The sequence below is a fragment of the Bos javanicus genome, chromosome 8 (genome assembly GCF_032452875.1).
Source record: "Bos javanicus breed banteng chromosome 8, ARS-OSU_banteng_1.0, whole genome shotgun sequence".
Taxonomy (NCBI): domain Eukaryota; kingdom Metazoa; phylum Chordata; class Mammalia; order Artiodactyla; family Bovidae; genus Bos; species Bos javanicus.
Genome location: NC_083875.1, coordinates 52,389,623 through 52,414,503, shown reverse-complemented (window position 1 = coordinate 52,414,503; position 24,881 = coordinate 52,389,623).

Sequence of the window (24,881 nt, the reverse complement as noted above, 5' to 3'; positions counted from 1 at the left end):
CCTAAAGGAGATCAGTCCTGGGTGTTCATTGGAAGGTCTGATGTTGAAGGTGAAACTCTAATACTTCAGCCACCTGATGTGAAGAAGAGACTCATTTGAAAAGACCCTGATGCTGGGAAAGATTGAAGGCAGGAGGAAAAGGGGATGACAGAGGATGACATGGTTGGATGGCATCACCGACTCAATGCACATGAGTTTGGGTAGGCTCAGGGAATTGGTGTTGGACAGGGAGGCCTGGCGTGCTGTAGCTCATGGGGTTGCAAAGAGTTGGACATGACCAAGCAACTGAACTGAACTGAATAAATGTAGATGCAATGCAGATAGTTGTTGGTACACAGCAGATTCAAGTTTTGCTTCTCAGAGCTTTCTGGATTTTTTAAAAAAGATATTTTCAATTCAAGGTTGTTTGAATCTAAGGATATGGATTCAAACCTATAGATACCTAAGATACCTGAGAGCCAACTGTACTTAACTCTGCTGTGGTGGTGCTAATACAGGCATAGACAATACATAAATGAACAGGTGGAGCTGTGTTCCAAAAAAAACTTTAGTTACAAAAGCAAGCAGTGGGTCATATTTGCCCCTGAGTCATATTTTGCCAACTCTAATGTAAAATCATTGCTTTCCTTACTGTGTCAGTCTTTTCAGAGTCCACTTCTGCTGAGCATGTGAGAATCACCCTCTTTCTGTTCTCCCTTCTTTTCTTTCTCCTCCGTAAACTTGTATATCCCTTTGCTCTGTGGCTAGGGCTTCCAGTTTCATCCTAAAATTGTAGATTCAGATCTGGAGGTTCTGTCATAGCTGTAAAAGTAGTCCTTTAAGTTTTTCAAAGTGAACCATCTACAAGACAAACACTTTTTCTTGTTAATATTGATTGTTTCTCCAAGCATAACTTCCTTAAAATATTGACTCTCTGGCCCTTTAAGACAAAATTTGTCAACGTCTTTTTTTCATCTACCTTTGGACTCAGAACTGTTCCATTACCACAGAGGAACTCTCTTGTGTTACCCCTTTTTAGTGGCATGTACCTTCTTGCCCTTGTCTGTGTCCCCTGGCAACCACTAATCTATTCTCCACCTCTGTAGTCTACAATCCTGTCTTTTTTCATCTTTGCATCCACTTTACTTACTATAATTGTCTGGCACACAAGTTTTGAATAGATATTTGCTGAATGAATGAATGGAAACATGTTAAATATTCCTGTTTTAATATTGAAGACATAAAATATAGGATATTTCATTAATGAAATTCTGATTGTTTGAAAATTATGATCAAGATCACAAAATAATTAAAACTTACACTAACACTATTAAACATAATGTTTTTTGATTATATAAATGAAATCCACAGATTGGTGAACTAGATGTGGTTAAAGCATTGCAATGATCTCCCCTGAGGGTTTGCTAATTGTGTTACACAGGAAGTGTTATCCTGGCACTTCACAATGGTCAATTTTTCAGCTCATGCACTAATCAGGAAGTGGCTGTGACCAAAGGAGCTTAAAAGGCCCACCCTTTCCTGTACCACTGTAGAGACTGGAGCAGGTCTTTGAAGAGAGATTAGATCAAGTCTGAAAACCTAGCTATTCACTGTCATTTCTGGATTCAAACCTTCCCAGGTTCCTCTGGGATAGAGATCTCATAGAAGAATCCTTGGGCAAGTTAATAAGTATATCACACCCATACAAACCGCAAAAGTCACACAGATGACCATTAGCTGAATCTAAACATTGCAAGGACAAAATGGATTAGGCCAGCATGCATGCATTGGAGAAGGAAATGGCAACCCGCTCCAGTATTCTTGCCTGGAAAATCCTAGGGATGGAGGAGCCTGGTGGGCTGCCATCTATGGGGTTGCACAGAGTCAGACACAACTGAAGCGACTTAGCAGCAACAGCAGCATTCCTCAAATTGGGCCAAACAAAGATTTTCCAAGGGTTTTTCAGGCACAGAATTAGATTTTCAACATTCATATACGCACCTTCCTGAAAGTTTAGTAGTTGAAACTGAGCCTAAGGTCACAATAGTTTTTCTCCCAGTTGACAAAACAAAGGTGTTTCTTTTCATTCATTGAAAAATCTTTCCTGGTAGGTAGAAATCTCAACAGTGCCATCTAAAGGAGAAGGCTTGTTAATGATGGATCGAGCCCCCATTACCTGGTAGGACAGCCTTTCTTATACATACTGAACTGCTGTTTGGGGTGAAGCTTATTCTTGGAAAGTGGGTACGTTTGTTCTTGCTGGCATATTCAGAATTCAGATATGTGATACAGTATGTCAGTAATGACAGATTTATTTAAGTCCCTGACTATGGAGGCTTCATAACACTGAGAGAAGTTCCCACAAGAGCAAAGCAAAGTAGCAAATACTGAAAACAGAAACAGTTTCAAAAATTATCAAAATACAAATTCATTTCAGCTACTCAGCAAACTTATTCTCACATACAACTAGCTGAGAACAAAAAGCATCTTTCAACAACTGAAGCAGTATAAATAGGTGGTGTTGTTTAGTTGCTAAGTTGTGCCCCTCTATTTGTGACCCCATGGACTGCAGCACACCAGCTTCCCTGTCCTTCACCATTTCCTGGAGCTTGCTCAGACTCACGTCCATTGAGTTGGTGGTGCCATTTCACCATCTCATCCTCTGTCGTCCCCTTCTCATCCTGCCCTCGATCTTTCCCAGCATCAGGGTCTTTTCCAATGAGTCCGCTCTTCACTTCAGGTGGCCAAAGTATTGGAGCTCCAGCTTCAGCATCAGTCTTTCCAATGAGTATTCAGGACTGATTCCCTTTAGGATAGACTGGTTTGATCTCCTTGCAGTCCAAGGGACTTTCAAGAGTCTTCTCTAGCACCACAGTTTGGAAAGCATTAATTCTTTAGCGCTCAGCCTTCTTTATGGTCTAACTCTCATATCCATACAAAACTACTAGAAAAGCCGTAGTTTTGACTATATGGATCTTTGTTGGCAAAGTAATGTCTCTGCGTTTTATATTTTTAATACACTGTCTAGGTTTGTCGTAGCTTTTCTTCCAAGGAGCAAGCGTCTTTTAATTTCATGGCTGCAGTCACCATCTGCAGTCATTTTGGAGCCCAAGAAATTAAACTCTGTCACTGTTTCCATGGTTTCGCCATCTATTTGCCATGAAGTGATGGGACAGATGCCATGATCTTAGTTTTTTGAATGCTGAGTTTTAAGCCAGCTTTTTCACTCTCCTCTTTCACTTTCATCAAGAGGCTCTTTAGTTCTTTGCTTTCTGCCATAAGGGTGATGTCATGTGCATATCTGAAGTTATTGATATTTCTCCCTACAATCTAGATTCCAGCTTGTGCTTCATCCAGCCTGATATTTCACATGATATACTCTGCATATGAGTTAAATAAGCAAGGTGACAATATACAGCCTTGATGTACTTCTTTCCCTTTTTGGAACAAGTCTGTTGTTCCATGTCCTGTACTAACTGTTGCTTCTTGACCAGTATGCAGGTTTCTCAGGAGACAGGTAAGGTGATCTGGTATTCCCATCTCTAAGAATTTTCCACAGCTTGTTGTGATCCACACAAAGGTTTTAGCATCATCAATGAATCAGAAGTATATGTTTTTCTGGAAATCTCTTGATTTTTCTATGATCCAGCAGATGTGGCAACTTCATCTCTGGCTCCTCTGCCTTTTCTAAATCCCACTTGTATATATGGAATTTCTGAGTTCACCTACTGTTGAAGCTTAGATTGAAGGATTTTGAGCATTGCCTTGCTAGCATGTGAAATGAGAGCAATTGTACTGTAGTTTGAACATTCTTTGGCATTGCTCTTCTTTGGGATTGGAATGAAAACTGACCTTTTCCAGTCCTGAGGTCACTGTTGAGTTTTCAAATTTGCTGGCATATTGGGTATAGATTGGTGTGGTAGATCCTTTTAAGTATAACATAAGGCCTTGCCTGGCAGTCTAGTGGTTAAGACTCATGTTTCCAATGCAGGGAGCATGGGTTGGATCCCTGGTTGGGGAACTAAGATTCTGCATGTCATGTGGTACGATCAAAAAATTTTTTAATAAATAAGTAAAACTAGGATATTTATCAGTATTATCCGAATGTTTCAGACACAGTGGGTAAAACCCATGGATGAAACTTGTGTGTGATCACTTTAAAATTCTGATGTATCATTTAAGAGTAATTACTATTTTATCAAAAATATGTTTCAAAATAATTATTTCAAGAATAATAAATATTTTATTTTATAAAATATTTAGTATTTTCATTTTGGATTAACAAAAAATGCTAGCCAAATATTCAATTTTTAGCAGAATATGCTTTTTCATTAAGTACCTAAGTAAAGTTTGACTGTAATGTTTCATGAATATGTAGAGTTATTTCTGATATTTAAAATGTAATTATTACTCCTAAAAGCCAAGCATCAAAATATATTTACTAAATTTCATTTCTTTTTAATCATACTTCTTGCTTCATAAAAACACAATCTTAGAAACATTTTACATTTTCATTAGGTAGAAAATGAGTAACAGGGTATTGATTTATTATCTTAAAAACATATTGTAGAATGGATGTATTGATTATATTAATTTATAATAATTTAATCCTGAATATTTTTAATAATGTATTTTGCAAGATGTGGTCTATTATTTTACATGTACTAGAAAAATATTCTCTGAAGTATATAATAATATGCTATTTCAAGTAAAAAATCAAATCAGACTTTTTTTGATGGAAAATAGATTTATATGGCTGATGGGTAGAAAATAAGATCAGCTTTCCTAACTAAGTTATATGGTAGAGAATTCTGATAACCTGAATAAGCAAAATCTGTAGGTCTAGGGTTTTGATGAATGTATATTTAATTATGATTAAATAGTAGTATTTTATCAGAAAATAATACAACTGTAAAGTATACTATGGTTCACAATATTATGCTCTTCCTCAATTCTTTCTTATGCTAAGCATGATGCCTTTAAATTGAACAGTAGCAAGTATAATTAATAACAACTTTCTAAGCTTTCTATATTTCCTAAAATACAAAAAGTTAATGACTCAAATGTCTAACTCATAAAAAATTTTTGTGATTCAAGTTGTCTTCCAATTCTTCACATTCCACAAAATCAAAGAAGAATCCAATTAAATTGTCAACTGATACATCATACATATTATCTTAAAAAAAATTAGATGATAGAGCACTATGTGGATTTCAGTTTACAACCAGGAAGGAATTTTAAAACATCAAGTGACATTTATTTTTAAAAGAAAAAATAATATTCATACCATACTGTGTGCACATGGTTTCTCAGGGCTTACAGTTATAGAATTAATGGATAATCAGTGATGACCCATAAGCCATTTTCATCCATAGATGCATGTACTAATTGAAAAAAAAAACTATCTCATTGAAAGGCACTTGCACTAAAATTCTACTTCCTATATTTTAATTACTTTATTATATAAGTATAATATAATAAGTATATACTTATTACTTTATTATATACTTATTACTTTAATTACTTTATTTTAAATTTTATAAAATAGTTAAGATCAAATATTTACCAATAATAATTGCAATGACAACTTACTCCAGAAATAATTTGATCACATTAAGACTTAAGGTCATAGGAAATTAAACTAATTTGAAAATTTTATGTATAGATTTTGATTTACATTTGTTTGGTACAATGATTAGTAAAGGACTCTCAACATTACATTTATATGAAAGCATGTCAAGGAAGTAGAATAAAAATTTGAAAAACCCAAAGGGGAAAAAAAGCAATGATTAAATTTTTCAGTTTGTAAAGTAAAGCTTTTTCATGTATTCTTTTAAAAAGGATGATTGGCGAAATCATTTGTTACTGATTTAGAATCCCAATATGAGAGCTAGGGCCATGGAAAGAGGTGTTAGTCTGGCTTGGGAGAGATAAACCATGGAGAAGAGGCAGCCACTGTCAGAGATCTTTCTAGCTGCACAGGAAAATTGGAGGAGGGAAGCCCTAGCTTCTTCCTTGATTCTGCTGCCTTTCATTGACTGAGTCTAGCCCTGAGCTAACTGGCAAGGGAGTTTGAGAAATTTAGTTTGCAAGGGAATGGCACTGAATAGATCAAGAGCAACAAGCATAATCTGGCATGTTAGTTTTCAGCATTATGTGAACCAAGGACTTCCAGATGTCCAAGCTGGGTTTTAGAAAAGGAAGAGGAACCAGAGATCAAATTGCCAACATTCATTGGATCACAGAGAAAGCTGTGATGCTGGAAAAGATTCTTGAAAGTCCTTTGGACAGCAAAGAGATCAAACCAGTCAATCTTAAGGGAAATCAACTCTGAATACTCATTAGAAGGACTGACGCTGATGATGAAACTCTAGTATTTTGGTCATCTGATATGAACAGTTGACTCTTTGGGAAAATCCCTGATGCAGGGAAAGACTGAGGGCAGAAGGAGAAGAGGGCATCAAAGGATGAGATGTCTGGAAGACATCACTGATACAATGAACATAAACTTGGGCTAACTTCGGGAGATGGTGAGGGACAGGGTTCTCAAAGAGTTGGACGTGACTGGGCAACTGAACAACAAGCAAATGACATTAAACAAGTTAAAGTTTAAAGACAACTGATTGAACCCTATCCCCACTGCCACCCTGAAGATTAAGAATTAGCTCCTTTTTATGAGTCACTCTTTCTGCTTTTCATTTTCTTCCCTTCCCAATAAGGTTATATAATTTTGATCATATCAATAGTCAACACCAGCATTACTATGTTTAATAAATGTTTTACACCTGAGCCATGTAGTTTACTGAACACAGTATTAGTTCAGTTCAGTTCATTTCAGTCACTCAGTCGTGTCCAACTCTTTGAGATCCCATGGCCTGCAACATGCCAGGCGTCCCTGTCCATAACCAACTCCCGGAGCTTGCTCAAACTCATGTCCATAGAGTCAGTAATGCCATCCAACTATCTCATTCTCTGTTGTCCCCTTCTCCTCCTGCCTTCAATCTTTCCCAGCATCAGGGTCTTTTCCAATGAGTCAGTTCTTGACATCAGGTGGCCAAAGTATTGGAGTTTCTGCTTTAGCATCAGTCCTTCCAATGAATATTCAGGACTGATTTCCTTTAGGATAGACTGGATGGATCTCCTTGCAGTCCAAGGAACTCTCAACAGTCTTCTCCAACACCATAGTTCAAAAGCATCACTTTTTCGACACTCAGCTTTTTTTATAGATCAACTCTCACATCCATACATGACTATTGGGAAAACCATAGCTTTGACTATATGGACTTTTGTTGGCAAAGTAATGTCTCTGCTTTTTAATATGCAGTCTTGGTTGGTCATAGCTTTTCTTCCAAGGAGCAAGCATCTTTTAATTTCATGGCAGCAGTAACCATCTGCAGTGATTTTGGAGCCCAAGAAAATACTCTTTCACTGTTTCCATTGTTTCCCCATCTATTTGCCATGAAGTGATGGGAATGGATGTCATGATCTTAGTTTTCTGAATGTAGAGTTTTAAGTCAACTTTTTCACTCTCCTCTTTCACTTTCATCAATTAGCTCTTTAGTTCCTCTTTGCCTTCTGCCATAAGGGTGGTGTCATCTATGTATCTGAAGTTATTGATATTTCTCCCAGAAATCTTGATTCCAGCTTGTGATTCATCCAGCCCAGCATTTCACATGATATACTCTGCAAATAAGTTAAATAAGCAGGGTGACAATATACAACCTTGATGTACTCCTTTCCCTATTTGGAACAAGTCTGTTGTTCCATGTCCAGTTCTAACTGTTGCTTCTTGACCTGTATACAGATTTCTCAGGAGGCGGGTAATGTGGTCTGGTATTTGCTATGATCCACACAGTCAAAGGCTTTGGTATAGTGAATAAAGCAGAAGTAGATGTTATTCTGGAACTCTCTTGCTTCTTCAATGATCCAACAGATGTTGGCAATTTGATCTCTGGTTCCTCTGCCTTTTCTAAATCCAGCTTGAACATCTGGAAGTTCATGGTTCATGTACTGTTGAAACCTGGCTTGAAGAATTTTGAGCATTACTTTGCTAGTGTGTGAAATGAGTGCAATTGTATGGTAGTTTGAGCGTTCTTTGGCATTGCCTTTCTTTGGGATTGGGATGAAAACTGACTTTTTCCAGTCCTGTGGCCACTGCTGAGTTTTCCAAATTTGCTGGCATATTGAGTGCAGCACTTTCTCAGCATCATCTTTTAGGATTTGAAATAGCTCAACTGGAATTCCATCACCTCCACTAGCTTTGTTCATAGTGACGCTTCCTAAGGCCCACTTGACTTCCCATTCCAGAATGTCTGGTTCTAGGTGAATAATCACAACATCATGGTTATCTGGGTCATGAAGACCTTTTTTGTTTAGTTCTTTGTATTCTTGCCACTTCTTCTTAATATCTTAAGCTTTGGTTAGGTCCATCCTTTATTCTGCCCATTTTTGCCTGAAACGTTAACTTGATATCTCTAGTTTTCTTGAAGAGATCTCTAGTCTTTCCCATTCTATTGTTTTCCGCTATTTTTTTGCATTGATCACTGAGGAAGCCTTTCTTATCTCTCCGTGCTATTCTTTGGAACTCTGCATTCAAATGGGTATCTTTCCTTTTCTCCTTGCCTTTCACTTCTCTTCTTTTCTCAGCTATTTGTAAGGCCTCCTCAGTCAACCATTTTGCCTTTTTGCATTGCTTTTTCTTGGGAATGGTCTTGATCACTGCCTCCTGTACTATGTCAAGAACCTCCATCCATAGTTCTTCAGGCACTCTGTCAGATCTAATCCTTTGACTCTGTTTGTCACTTCTACTGTATAGGGGATTTGATTTAGGTTGTACCTGGATGGTCTAGTGGTTTTCCTGCTTTCTTCAATTTAAGTCTGAATTTGGCAATAAGGAGTTCATGATCTGAGTCACAGTCAGCTCCCGGTCTTGTTTTTGCTGACTGCATAGAGCTTCTGCAAGAAGAAGCAAAGAATATAATCAATCTGATTTTACTACTGACCATCTGGTGATGTCCATGTGTAGAGTCTTATGTTGTTGGAAAAGGGTGTTTGCTATGACCAGTGAGTTCTCTTGGCAAAACTCTGTTAGCCTTTCCCCAACTTTATTTTGTACTCCAAGGCCAAATTTACCTGCTCTAATATCAAAAACAAAAAAACTCAGACATACATGGTACACTTCTAGGTACCCAGTGCCCAACTACAACAATCACAATCTCATGGCCATTCTTATTTTATCTATGTTCCACTTCATATATTTTTTTTTTTTTGGTGGTGAGGAGGCAAGTTTTGGACTGGTAATTGTGTTCTGTTAATTTTTTTATTGTTTATCATTAATTCATCCCAAACTCTCCACTAGTTCTTCAAATTCCTTCTCAAGATATTCAGATATACTGCTTATTCTACCAGTTTCGTGTTAAAGATGACTTTCATGGGACCTTTTTCACATGCTCTAATCTGGATAGATTTCTCTCTCTGTCTGGTATACATTTGCTATTCTGGGGTCTTTCTTAAACTTCTCCTTACCATGCTCTCTGAATTTTAAGTCTTCCTTTTTACTGTATATATGAGTATGCATAAATTTGATTTTCCAATTAATTTTGATAGCACTCATCTTTCAGATGCCTGATAGAAAAAGAGGCAGGTATGTTAAGTTTTTTGAGGCACTGTGTACTTGCAGTGTCATTTAACCCCGAATCTCACCTAAAAAAATCAAAGGTGAAATGACAACTAATAAATTGAGGGTTAAATCTCAACCAATAAATGGCTTTCCAGGTGGTGCAGTGGTAAAGAATCTGCCTGCCAATGAAGAAGAACTCAAGAGATGTGGGTTCGATCCCTGGGTCGGGAACATACCCTGGAGGAGGAAATGGCAACCCACTCCACTATTCTTGTCTGGAAATTTCCATGGACAGAGGAGCCTGGTGGGCCACAGTCAATGGGGTTGCAAAGAGTTGGACACAACCGAGCACAACACACACACACAAGTAATAAATAGAATGATTAAATATACATATATAGAATTCGTGGAAATCATTTCCCAAATCCTTTTTTGGGCTCCAAAATCACTGCAGATGGTGACTGCAGCCATGAAATTAAAAGACGCTTACTCCTTGGAAGGAAAATTATGACAAACCTAGACAGCATATTAAAAAGCAGAGACATTACTTGGTCAACAAATGTCTCTCTAGTCAAGGCTGTGGTTTTTCCACTAGTCAGGTGTGGATGTGACAGTTGGACTATAAAGAAAGCCAGGTGCAGAAGAATTGATGCTTTTGAAGTGTGGTGTTGGAGAAGACTCTTGAGAGTCCCTTGGACTGCGAGGAGTCCAACCAGTCCATCCTAAAGGAAATCGGTCCTGGGTGTTCATTGGAAGGACTGATGTTGAAGCTGAAACTCCAGTATTTTGGCCATCTGATGCAAAAAGCTGACTCATTTGAAAAGACCCTGATGTTGGGTAAGATTGAAAGCCAGAGGAGAAGGGGATGACAGAGGATGATATGGTGAGAGGGCATCACTGACTCATGAGTTTGGGTAAACTCTGGGAGTTGGTGATAGACAGGGAGGCCTAGCACGCTGCGGTTCAAGGGGTCACAAAGAGTCGGACACGACTGAGCGACTGAACTGAACTCAATTCATTGTCTTCTAGCTTCCAACATTGCTGTTGAGAAGTCCCCAAACCATCTGAAGTCCTGGTCTTTTATTTGTGACCTTTATTTTATCTTTTTGATACCTTGTAGTATCTCCTTTTCATTTCAAAGTGTGGTTAGTTGTTCAGTCATGTATGACTCTGTAGCAGCCAGACTCCTCTGTCCATGGAATTTTTCAGGCAAGAATAATGGAGTGGATAATAATTCCCTTTGCCAGGGGATCTTTCTGACCTAGGAATTGAACCCAGGTCTGCTGCATTTCAGGCAGATTCTTTACTGTCTGAGCCACTAGGGAAAAAGAGCTCTAACATTTTGAATTTCAAGTGTTCCAAAATTTAACAGCTGATGTGTCTCGTTGTGAGTCTCCTTACATCTATTGTTCTGGGTAATCACTGGACCTTTTCAATCAGGAAGCTAGTTCTTTAGTTCTGGAAATATTTCTCAACTATTCCTTTGATTATTTTCTCACTTCTATGTTACTAGTTTTTTAATTTTCTAGTTCTCTGTCCTTTCACTCTAGTCCAAGGGAAATTTCCTTAATTTTATCTTTGAACACCTCTATTTAATTCTTAGTTTCCGCTATCATACTTTTAATTTCTAATAGTCTTTATTTTGTCCTCTATTCTTTTCTCTTTTTTTAAAAGTATTCTGCTCTTGTTAATGAGTCCAAATCTTCTCTTATTCCCTGAGCACATTAATAATAGCTTATTTCTTTCTCTTTTTTGGCTATGTCGTGCAGGTTATCTTGCAGAATCTTAGTTCCCCCTCAGGGATTGAACTCAGGCCCCCTTGCAGTGAGAGCATCAAGTCCTAACCTCTGGATGACCAAGGAATTCTCAGATAGCTTATTTCTAAAATTTTTTTCTCCCTGTAGTTTGTTTTCTCTAAAAAAACACTTGGTTTTTGTTTTCCTTTGTGTTTATTTTGGTCCAGATCATTCATTTTCGATATGGATTCTTGGGTAACTGAAATTGGGTTAGTTCAAACTAAGATGTACTGTAAGTATAACAAACACTCTGGATTTTGAGAAATTGGAATGAAAGAAAGGATGTATTTAATATATATTATTAATATTTTTATATTTGTTACATGCTGAAATGATAATATTAGGGGTAAATAAAATATATTATGAAAATTAATTTTTAAATTTTTACTAATTTTAATGTGGCTACTAGAAAATTTAAAAGTATATATGTAGCTTGCATTATATTTCCAATGGACAGTTCTGTGTTACATCCTTCCTCAGACGTCTGGTGAATTTTGGTTTTGTGCATGTATGTGATAAGCAGATGTGTTTATTATAACAGTTTTTTTTGAGACATAATTCATGTACTACAAATGTACCCTTTTAAAGGGTATGATCCAGTAGTTTTTAGTCTATTCACAGAGTTGTACAATCATCATCACTATCCAATAATAGAACATTTATATCATCCCAGGAAGAAACCCTGTACCCATTATCAGTCCCTTCTTATTCCCATGTCCCTCAGTCCCTAAAAACTTCTAATTTACTTTGTTTCTATGGATTTATCTATTCAGGACATTTCACATAAATGGAATTATACATTATGTGGCCTTCTGTGACTGGCTTCTCTTACTTTGCACAATGTTTTCAAGGTTCATCCACATTGGCATGTATCAGTACTTCATTCCTGTTTATTGCTGAATACCATTGTATGCATATACCACATTTTATTTATCCATTCATTCACTGATGGATATTTGTGTTTTCCCTTTTTCTTTTGCTGTAAATAATATTGCTATGAATACCCACAAGTATATTTGTGAGGACGTGTGTTTTCCTTTCTTTGGGCAGAGACCTTGGAGTGCTCATTTTTTCAGAATGAAGCACTATAACCTGGCTGCACTCTGAGCATGGATATGAGGTTAGTACAGTGTGACTCTCCCTGTATGGGGACAGGACTAGAGAGGTACCATATCACTCTCTTCATTTCCTTTGGACTGGAAAGCTTTCACAGAAAAGCCCTCCAGTGCCTCACTACTATCCTGCAGTGACCTTCGCTCTGACAGTGTTTTAGAAATTAACTGAGAGAAGAAGGCTTGATTTTTCAACATAATATTCATTCATTACTCCTGTTTACATATCATACTTTCACCCTTGACTATCTCTAGTATCCTCTAGTTAAAAATTCTCTGGTTTCTGTTTACTAGGAAGAAGGTAGTCAAGAGTTAGTCCTTAACTGGACAGAGTGGGCAAAGGGGTCAGGACCTCACCCTTCTTAACCAGGTTTATCTCTAGCTTTCAGCACCACCAATAAGGCCTACTTCTGGAGATACTGGAGAAGCAAATGGCAACCCACTCCAGTATTCTTGCCTGGAGAATCCCATGGACAGAGGAGCCTGGTGGACTGCTGTCCATAGGGTTGCACAGAGTCGGACACAAAAGAAGTGACTTAGTATGCATGTATTCATTGGAGAAGGAAATGGCAACCCATTCCAGTATTCTTGCCTGGAGAATCCCAGGGACAGAGGAGCCTGGTGGGCGGCCATCTATGGGGTCGCACAGAGTTGGACATGACTGCAGCGACTTAGCAGCAGCAGCTGGAGATACCTGGGGTAATTAGTCTTGGAGACTTTGGTATATTCTGTGGAATAAATCAGTTTTCTTTTTGGCTTCCCCATTGCCAGCTTAGGATTTAGCATTCTTTACTTTTCTTATTTGCTTCCCAGATTCCAAAGTTTTGTGACTGTTGTCTCCTCTCCCATATTATTTTGTTCTTGTGAGTATATGCCTTAAAAATCTCTGTGAACTTTTAGAGGGCTTCAGAAGGGAGTGAAATGAAATGCATGCACTCAATCAACGACCTTTATCCAAAGCCTCTGTCCTTGCATTTTTCATGCATTGTTTCAATTGCTTCCTCAGACAGACCTTTTCTCAAATTCGCAAACCAAGTCATCCTTCAAGACTCTTATATCCTACTGGGGTACCTGGAAGATATGATTATTTGTCATTAGTTGACTGATTCCCTGACTAAATTAAAAGCTCTTCAAAAGTAGGCATTGACATTCGTCTTTATCTCTCCTGATGCTTAACACTGTCCCTGGCTCTCTAGGAGCCCTCGGTAAATGCTTGTTGAATTTAATCAGCATGCAGAGGACTGAATGATGGTGGTCTGGGCAGATGAGGGCTTTAGGAGGAACAGAAGACCCAAATTACTCATTTTCCATGCAAGGTTTTTGTCCATCTACTCTCTGCTTTTGGTTATAAAGATGCATGTCTATTTAGATATTTTCAACTTTGTAATTTTAAGGAGGCAAGCCAGGGAAAAATTTTACCTACCCTGTTCACCACCAGCAGATGGTATCAGCAGTCCCATGGACATAGTGTCTTTGGATGTGTAGACAAGCAGACTTTGGGACAGTTTAGGAAGTCCCTGGGGTTTAAGATCTTCCCAGAACCTAAGCTGCTCATGAGCTTGTGGAGTTTCTGTAACATGCACACACAGAGCTGTCTATTCCCCTTGATGTCATGGTTATTCTAAAGAAAGTAAATGACTGCCTTTCTCCTGCCCTTTGCTATCTTCTGATATCATTCCCCTCAGGTCTTTGGGCCATGCTGACTTGCAATCAGCTTTCAACTGAGCGAGGGACTGGAGATGGTTCAGTCTGAAGGTGACTGCCTCTGTCTCCAGACACCCGCCTTGATACCGCTGTTGCTGTTCTTATCCTGATGCTAGTCCCGTGTGTGGGTTTTCTTGCTTTTTTTGATAGATCCTCTGTGCAACCACATGAGTTGGCTTCAGACCTCCAATTGGCTTTGCACTTGGGCCATTATAGTCTCTTGGTTTTCCAAGCTTTTGACCTACTGTTGTCTGGCCCTTCAGTTTTCTGTTTGATACCCAGTCTAGTTGTTTCTACAATATCCTCCATGGCCTGGTGGAGTAAGCACTGAGTCTCCTTGTTTTCTGGCCTCTCAGCACTGGCTACTCCACTCCAGATCCAGCTTTCCTTGTCCCTGCCATCAAAACCATTTCTTAACCTTGTGCACTTTCAACTCACTCAGTCACAAGTTGGCCAATGGGAGTAACACAGTGCTAAATGCTGTGACACTTCCTTGGGGCTGAGGAAAAAACTTGGATTAGAGTTCAGACATAGACGGGTATGTTGGATGTCTTGCAGAAGATGACTGGGTGGCACAGATTACAGGCTGCACCAGACTTAACAGTATGGTGTGAGTTGAGGAGGTCACTGGTTCAAGGTATGAAGTGAGGCTATATTTGAACCACCCCGAGGCACCTTGGGGATACCTAAGTATTTAGGGTAAGAGAAGGATGAAAAATAACACAACTAGAACTTGGCATTCAGATGCTCACATGACTGAAAGACCCCCTTCTCTTACTTTCCAAACAGCAAGACATAAGGCAGCAAGCAGTTTCACCCGTCAGCTGGAGACATGAGGTGCAGAGGTGAAGAGCAAGTCAGGAACACTACAGGAGTGGTCTGACAGTCTGGGCAGCAGAGAGAATCATGGCAGGTGACACGTGGTGATCAAGATTCATGGTCAGACAGTTACAGAGCTCCAGGCAGTGGCAGCAGTGGCAGTGACAGTACAGGATGCCAGGGCACAGGAATAAAGGTCAGGTCAGTGATTCCTCATAAGGAGCCCTAGGGGAATGCAGGGTGTGCTTGAGGTCACGCAATCAGAAAACAGAAGAGAGGGATGGCAAGAGTCTGGCTGGAACATGAAGACAAGCAGAGGGACAGGCAACAGGGAAAATTACACGTGAATCCATAACCCCCCTATTTTGGGCCTCTCAGCAAAACGTAATAAAGGGCAAAGGGAGTTTTCTGAGTGCTTGCCCTTTGGAAAGTAAGAGGTTATTATCCAGAAGTACCTAGGGATGAACTGTCACTGTGGTCTTAACCTTTGGTTCATAAACTGGTAAGAACTCAGGTTATATGCACATTGTCTGAAAAACAACATTGCAGAGTGCCAAAAGCTCCAAGCAAAATTTAATATTTATGACTCATTGTGGAGCTCATAATCACTAGTGGATGGAGTCTCCTATTTATAATAAAAACAATTGTACATAGCCATTTCCTTCAGATGTAAAAAGAAAACACACATGCACACCCATGCATACACAGAAATGCCTTATTAAAAAGACTAGAGGGCAATGGGATGGAAGAGCATTAAAAAATTGAAAATGACAATTACAACTTCCCCACGAGAGGCCCACATTTTAAAGTGTGTTGTCTATTTAGAGTGCTGCTCTCACCTCTGTTGTTCATTGTTCGTGTCCCTTTGGCAAATTAAGTCATTGGAAAATATAACAGTCTTGCATTTATATTGCAGCTTATTTGTAGAGACTCAAGATACTTGTCTGTGGTTGTGGAGGCTTTGTTTCCTATATGAATGCATTTCCCAAGATGTCTGTGTGGGAATCACAGTTTCCCTGTTTTTTGTTGAACTGATAAATCCAAAACAACCAATCCATCTGGAGAGTCTTCATAGCCCACAGGCAGCTTCTGTTGTACAATTTGGACTTGGGAGTTGTGTGTGGGGGGGGGTGATATTTCATAAATCAGAGAACGAGTTGGTTCAGACTCCCATCAAGGGAGGGTTGAGATGTTAAAAGCAACAAGCAGAGGAGGAAGTTAGATGTATATCAAGTCAAGGAGATCAACTTCAAGAGGAGTAAGATCAGATCCATGGGGAGGTGCAGAGTTTGAGTCCACAGGCCAGAGTCAGGGCATTGAGTCAGCTGCAGATGCTGGTGGTATTGAGCAAGGCTTACCACTTCCCAGGTATGTCCCCTTGGTCTAGTCACTTAATCCCTCTGTAGCATAACTTTCTCAATTTTTAAAAAAATGGGGATGATAATATTTAATAACCACAGAAATTTCATACAGAATAAATGAATTAGTGTTTGTAAAATTATTAAAGTGTTTTGAAATTAACCTTCAAAAATGATAAGAGATGAGCACTGGTTTTAATAAATGAACCATAATTCAGCATCACCAGCCTTATGTCTTAGCAAGGTCTGTATTTCCATGTGTAGCACAGTATCTGGTGCACTCTAGGTACTCAGCCAACACTTCATGAACTGCTCTGACTCCACACCATGGTCTGCAAGCTGCTACAGACACTTGCCTGACATAGTCCAGTCTGGCAAGAACTTTGAGATGCTTGGTCTCCGGTAGTATGTTGCTCATCCTGGACTCAGCCTTTGTATTTGGGTCAATGCTACTACAGACTTGCCCAACCAAGTGAATGGGGCTTTCTGTCAGGCACCAGCTGCTTTCTTGTCATAGCAGGCTCACCATGTGGCCAGCAATTTAGGGATGTGCTGAGTCTATTTCCTTAATCATAATATCAACTATAATAATATATTAGGATGTTATTATTAGCGACCCAACACCTTTTAAGTGGCAAATCTGCTTTAAATACATTAATAGTCTCTGTCTCCATGGTGACAGAAGAAACTGTCAAAATGTTCAATATCCTCCTTAGTAATCTCATCTGGGCATATACCTTGTGTGGGGCTTATATTTCAGAAATGATAAAAATATGAACAAAAATTTTAAAATAAAGAACACATTAGATAATCATAGATAAAGCACTATGATTAAAACACAATGGTGTAAGGGGAAATAGATGAGATTAGTCATCGCTCAAGATACTCTGAAGCAGTGATTCTTAAGCTGGGTCCCTAAATGACCAGAATGTTTCAGACATGCAACTGTCTGAAGTGGGGTGAACTTGGCCTGTTAGAGGAAAAGAAGACTGTGGTCTAGTGAGTGGAGCAAGAATAGGAGGCGGTCAGTAGGGGAGGTAGGGGTCTGAGAGAACAGGGCTTTGTAAGTGGCTTGGATTTTACTTTACATCCAGTGGGATACTTGTCAGGAGATGGGTTTGTATAGGAGAGTGAATTTCCTGCTGAGACCAATCTAGTAGCTCAGGAGAGAGTGGCTTGCGGTAGGGTGACTGTGGAGCACAAAAGATCAGTTAGGAGGCTATGCAGTGGTCCTCATTAGGGAAAATAATGGCTGGACTTGGATAGTAGCAGAGGGTTTAGAGAGAAGGAAATGAGTTAAAGCAATGTTTTGGAGTTACAGAGCCAATAAGACTTGATGATGGGTTGGATGATGAAGGTGAAAAGAAGGGAGAAATAAGGAAGTCTCCTGGGTTTTGAGTCTAAGTAATTAGATGGTTTGTGATGCCATTTACTGAGATGAAGAGAACTAGGGGAAGAACAGGTTTGGAAAGGTTAGAAATCAATGATTCTGTTTGGGGTATATTACATTCAAGATCTAATACTGTTTCCAAAGTTTTTAATTTTTATCTCAGTGAGCTACATGGCAATTCACTGGAGAAGGCTTATCTGCTAAATTTGTAGTGGAAAAAGCAATTACCGGAGAAACTGAAAGAAATGGCTTATATCTCAAAGAGCACAGGTAGGAGGCTGCAGGAATCCCTCCATTCCAATGAGCCCTGGGGCTCCCCATAGGAGAAGTTGAAAAGCAGCTCCCAGGATTCTCTCTAACTTATTGCAGTTTTCTCAGAACCATTCTCTTTAGGAAAAGGAAAACAAGAAATGTGCTTACACCATATTGCATTCTTTTCCTAGAAAAATCAATCAAAGCTGTGTTTATTTCCCAGGCTTGCTATATATGGAAATGAGAATTCTCAAGTACTAAGAATAATGTCTATGTGCCTCAGTACATAGGGGCCCTGAACCTTAACATGTCTCTTTAGAATTAGTTCTGTAATAGTTCTCATAGACTTAAAGAAGGGAAAATTTCTTAGTCTTTGTATAAATATTCTTTCCAAGTGAGTGATATACTTTTTTCCTACCTCCTATGGAATGTGTTTTTCTTGGAGGGTATATTCAGACCAGGAGTTCTCAAATTTCCAATACTGAAATATGCCACTTAAACTACAAAGTTGCCTACTGGGAAAAGAATGATATGCCCAGTAGAGAGACAGGGTTTGTAATTTAATGAATGGTAAATAATGCATATTTGTCTCTAGTGTGTTCAGAAAGTTGTATAATCATCAGCACCATCTAATTCTAGCATGTTTGCATCACCCCCAAAATAAAATGATATACGGTCTCCTCATTTGCCCCAAACTTCCTCTCTCCTGACCCTTTAGCTTACTTTTTGTGTCTATAAATGTGGTTACTTTGGACTTTTCATAAAAATGGAGTCATACAATATGTGACCTTTTGCATCTGCCTTTTTTGACTTAGCATCAGGTATTAAAAGTTGATTTAAAGGTTCGTCTAGTCAAGGCTATGGTTTTTCCTGTGGTCATGTATGGATGTGAGAGTTGGACTGTGAAGAAGGCTGAGTGCTGAAGAATTGATGCTTTTGAACTGTGGTGTTGGAGAAGACTCTTGAGGGTCCCTTGGACTGCAAGGAGATCCAACCAGTCCATTCAGACAGAGATCAGCCCTGGGATTTCTTTGGAAGGGATGATGCTAAAGCTGAAACTCCAGTACTTTGGCCATCTCATGTGAAGAGTTGACTCATTGGCAAAGACTCTGATGCTGGGAGGGATTGGGGGCAGGAGGAGAAAGGGACGACAGAGGATGAGATGGCTGGATGGCATCACTGACTCGATGGATGTGAGTCTGGGTGAACTCCGGGAGTTGGTGATGGACAGGGAGGCCTGGTGTGCTGCGATTCATGGGGTCGCAAAGAGTCAGACACGACTGAGCGACTGATCTGATCTGATCTGATATGTAAAGTACAGACCTAACAGAAGCAGAAGATATTAAGAAGAGGTGGAAAGAATATACAGAAGAACTATACCCAAAAGGTCTTAATGACCCAGATAACCATAATCGTGTGGCCACTCAGCTAGCGTCAGATACCCTGGAGTGTGAAGTCAAGCGGGCCTTAGGAAGCATTACTACAAACAAAGTTAGTGTAGGTGATGGAATATCAGCAGTTATTTCAAATCCTAAAAGATGATGCTGTTAAAGCACTGCACTCAATATGTCAGCAAATTTGGAAAACTCAGCAGTGACCAGAGGACTGGAAAGGTCAATTTTCATTCCAATCCCAAAGAAGAGCAATGCCAAAGAATGTTCAAACTACTGTACAATTGTGCCCATTCCACATGCTAGCAAGGTATGCTCAAAATCCTTCAAGCCCGGCTTCAATAGTATGTGAAGCAATCCCAGAGGTAAAGGCTGGGTTTAGAAAAAATAGAGGAACCAGAGATCAAATTGCCAACATTAGTTGGATCATAGAGAAAGCAAGGTAATTCTAGAAAAGCATCTACTTCTGCTTCATTGACTACGCTAAAGCCTTTGACTGTGTGGAACAAACTGTGGAAAAGTCTTAAAGAGATGGGAATCCCAGATCACCTTATCTGTCTCCTGAGAAACCTGTATGCAGATCAAGAAGCAACAGAACCCAACGTGAAACAAAGGACTGGTTCAAAATCAGGAAAGGAGTACATCAAGTCTGTATATTGTTATCCTGCTTATTTAACTTATATGCAGAATACATCATATGAAATGCCAGGCTGGATGAATCACAAGCTGGGATCAAGATTGCTGAGAGAAATATCTATAGCCTCAGATATACAGATGATACCACTCTAATGGCAGAAAGCAAAGAAGATCTAAAGAGCCTCTTGGTAAGAGTGAAACAGGAGAATGGAAAAGCTGGCTTAAAAACTCAACATTCAAAACACAAATACCATGGCATCTGATTTCATCATTTCATGGCAAAGAGAAGGGGAAAAATTGGAAACAGTGACAGACTTTATTTTCTTGGGCTCCAAAATTACTGCAGACAGTGACTGCAGTCATGAAGTTAAAAGATGCTTGGTCATTGAAAGAAAAGCTATGACAAACCTAGATAGTATATTATTATCCACAAGAGACCCACCTCAAAACAAGGGACACATACAGACTGAAAGTGAAGGGCTGGAAAAAGATATTTCATGCAAATGGAGACCAAAAGAAAGCAGGAGTAGCAACACTTATATCAGATTAAATAGACTGTGAAATAAAGGCTGTGAAAAGAGACAAAGAAGGACACTACATAATGATCAAAGGATCAATCCAAGAAGAAGATATAACAGTTATAAATATATATGCACCCAACATAGGAGCACAGCAATATGTAAGGCAAATGCTAACACATATGAAAGGGGAAATTAAGAGTAACACAATAATAGTAGGAGACTGTAATACCCCACTCACACCTATGGATAGATCAACTAAACAGAAAATTAGCAAGGAAACACAAACTTTAAATGATAAAATGGACCAGTTAGACCTAATTGATATCTATAGGACTGCTGCTGCTGCTAAGTCGCTTCAGTCATGTCTGACTCTGTGCGACCCCAGAGACGGCAGCCCACCAGGCTCCCCCATCCCTGGGATTCTCCAGGCAAGAACACTGGAGTGGGTTGCCATTTCCTTCTCTAATGCATGAAAGTGAAAAGTGAAAGTAAAGTCACTCAGTCGTGTCCTACTCTTAGCAACCCCATGGACTGCAGCCTACCAGGTTCCTCTGACATTTCACCCCAAAATAATGAATTTCACCTTTTTCTCAAGTGCACATGGAACCTTCTCCAGGATAGATCACATCCTGGGCCATAAATCTAGCCTTGGTAATTCAAAAAACTTGAAATCATCTAGAGCATCTTTTCTGATCACAATGAGGTAAGATTAGATGTCAACTATAGGAAAAAAAACTATTAAAAATACAAACATATGGAGGCTAAACAACACTCTTCTGAATAACCAACAAATCACAGAAGAAATTGAAAAAGAAATAAAAATATGCATAGAAATGAATTAAAATGAAAACACAACAACCCAAAACCTATGGGATTCAGTAAAAGTAGTGCTAAGGGGAAGGTTCATAGCAATACAAGCTTACCTCAAGAAACAGGAGAAAAATAAAATAAATAACCTAACCTAAAGCAACTAGAAAAAGAAGAAATTAAGAACCCCAGGGTTAGTAGAAGGAAAGAAATCATAAAAATTAGGGCAGAAATAAATGCAAAAAAACAAAGGAGACTATAGCAAAAATCAACAAAGCTAAAAGCTGGTTCTTTGAAAAGGTAAATAAAATAGACAAACCATTAGCCAGACTCATCAAAAAAAGAAAGAAAGAAGAATCAAATCAACAAAATAAGAAATGAAAATGGAGAAATCACAGACAACACAGAAATACAAAGGATCCTAAGAGACTACTATCAGCAACTATATGCCAATAAAATGGACAACTTGGAAGAAATGGACAAATTCTTAGAAAAGTATAATTTTCCAAAACTGAACCAGGAAGAAATAGAAAATCTTAACAGACCCATCACAAGCACAGAAATCGAAACTGTAATCAGAAATCTTCCAGCAAACAAAAGCCCAGGACCAGATGGCTTCACAGCTGAATTCTACCAAAAATTTAAAGCAGAGCTAATACCTATCCTACTCAAACTCTTCCAGAAAATTGCAGAGAAAGGTAAACCCAAACTCATTCTATGAGGCCACCATCACCCTAATACCAAAACCGGTCAAAGATTCCACACACACACACACACACAAATTACAAGCCAATAACACTGATGAACATAGATGCAAAAATCCTTGACAAAATTCTAGCAAACAGAATCCAACAACATATTAAAAAGATCATATATCATGACCACGTGGGCTTTATCCCAGGGATGCGAGGATTCTTCAATATTTGCAAATCAATCAATGTGATACACCACATTAACAAATTGAAAGATAAAAACCATATGATTATCTCTTTTTCAGTGTTGCTGGATTTGGTTTGCTCATGTTTTTCTGAGGAGATTTATGTCTATATTTGCAAGGAATATTGATCTGTACTTTTCTTGTGATTTCTTTGGCTTGGGTGCCAGGGTAACCCTCACCTTGTAGAACGAGCTGGGAAATATTTCCTCCTTGTATTATTTTATTACTATGAATGGCTTATTTCACATAGATAATATCTTCACAATTCATTTATATTGTAGCATGTATCAGAACATGATTTCCTTTAAAGGCTGAATAATGCTTCATTTGGATGCATCCACCACATTTTGTGTATTCATCTGTCAATGGAGACATGGGTTATTTCTACCTTTTGCCCACTGTAAACAACACTATAAACAAATGGCATACAAGCATTTGTTTGAGCTCTTCCCTTCAATTCCTATGAGTATATACATAGGATGGGAAAATCTCAGTCATATGATAATTCTGTGTTTAGATTTTTGAGGAAGTGAGTGTTCATTCTTTTCAAACATAAATTTACAAGTGAAGTCATATGGGACTGAACTCTTTGTAGAGATTTTTTTTTCAGCTTTGGTGTGTAAATGGCAAATACAATTATAAGATATTTAAATTGTACACTGTGGTGATTTGATACATGGTGATTTGATACATACTGGGGAAGGATTCTCAACATCTAGTTGGTTAACACACCCATCGTCTCACTTTTTTTTTAATGGGAACATTTAAATTCTACTGCTACCAAGCTACAATTATATAACAGTGTTATCAGTAATAGCCACATTTTACATTAGATCCTTAGAATTTATTCATAAATTTTTATTCTTTTATCAACTTCTCCCTATTCCCCCTACCCCTCCACCCCAAGCAACCACTTTCCTATTCTGTTTTGATGGGTTTGACTTTTTTTTTTTAAGCATTCATATACAGGTGATAACATGTAGTATTTGTCTTTGTTTGGTTTATTTCACTTAGCATAATGCCTTGAAGGTCCATCGAATGGTGTCACAAATGGCAGGGTTCCCTTATTTCCCATAGCTGAGTGAAATTCCCTGGTGTGTGTGTGTATGTGTGCATGGACTCTTTGATTGTTTCCACGTTGGGGCTATTGTATTATTGCACAATGAACATGGAGATGCATCCAACTTTAGTGCTTTCATTTCCTTCAGATAAATAACAGAAATGGAATTGATTGACTGTACGGTAGTTTCATTTTAAGCTTTTGAGGAACTGCCATACTGTTTTCCATAGTGACTTTATTAAATTACATTCCCACCAACAGTGCTCAAGGGTCTCCTTTTCTCCACATCCTTGCCAACACTTGTTATCGTTCATCTTTTTGATGATAGCCATTCCAACAGGTGTGAGGTGATATCTAAGTGGTTTTGATTTGCAGTTCCCTGATGATTAGTAATGTTGAAGACCTTTGCAAATACCTGTTGACCATTTGCATGTCTTCTTTGGGAAATGTCTATTCAGTTCTTCTGCCCATTTTTTATTTGGATTGTTTGTCTTTTTGCTATTCAGTTGTATGAGCTCCTTATGTATTTGGAGTATTAACCCCTTATGATTTGCAAACATTTTCTCCCATTGTGTAGGCTGTTATAGAACATTTTTTGAGTATCAACCAATTTAAAATAGAACAGAAAGGTTGACCCTCCCTGATGGCTTTGATCCTTTCCTGCCTTTGGACTCACGCTGAAACGATAGCTATTTCTGGGTCTTGAACGTTCTAGAATTTGGACACCATTGCTTTTCCTGGTTCTTAAGCCTTCAGACTTGGACCGGAATTATATCATTCGATCTCTTGGTCTCTAGATTATGACTACAGATCTTGGGACTTGTCAGCCTGATTGTGTGAGACACACACACACACATACTGGTATTCCCTTATAATAATTCTTATTTCTGTAAAGTCATAGGGATGTCCCTTCTTCCACTTCTAGTTTTAGTAATGTGTAATTTTTGTTTGATAAGACTAAAGGTATATTAATTTTGCTTATATTTTTGAAGACAAATTTTTGCTTTGTCAATATTCTCTACTGTTTTCCTATTCTGTTTCATGAATTTCCAGTCTAATCTATTATTTCCTTCCTTCTGGTTAATTTGTGTTTAGAATAGTCTTTGTTTCTTCAGGTAGAATGCTATTGATATCTTTTAAAAATATATAGGTGTTTACAGGTATAAAATTTTCTCTAAACACTATTTTATTTAATTTTTTTTCCTATTCTCACAAATCTCCCCACCTTCTCCCTCTCCCACAGAGTCCATAAGACTGATCTATACATCGGTGTCTCTTTTGCTGTCTCGTACACAGGGTTATTGTTACCATCTTTCTAAATTCCATATATATGTGTTAGTATACTGTATTGGTGTTTTTCTTTCTGGCTTACTTCACTCTGTATAATAGGTTCCAGTTTTATCCATCTCATTAGAACTGATTCAAATGTATTCTTTTTAATGGCTGAGTAATACTCCATTGTGTATATGTACCACAGCTTTCTTATCCATTCATCTGCTA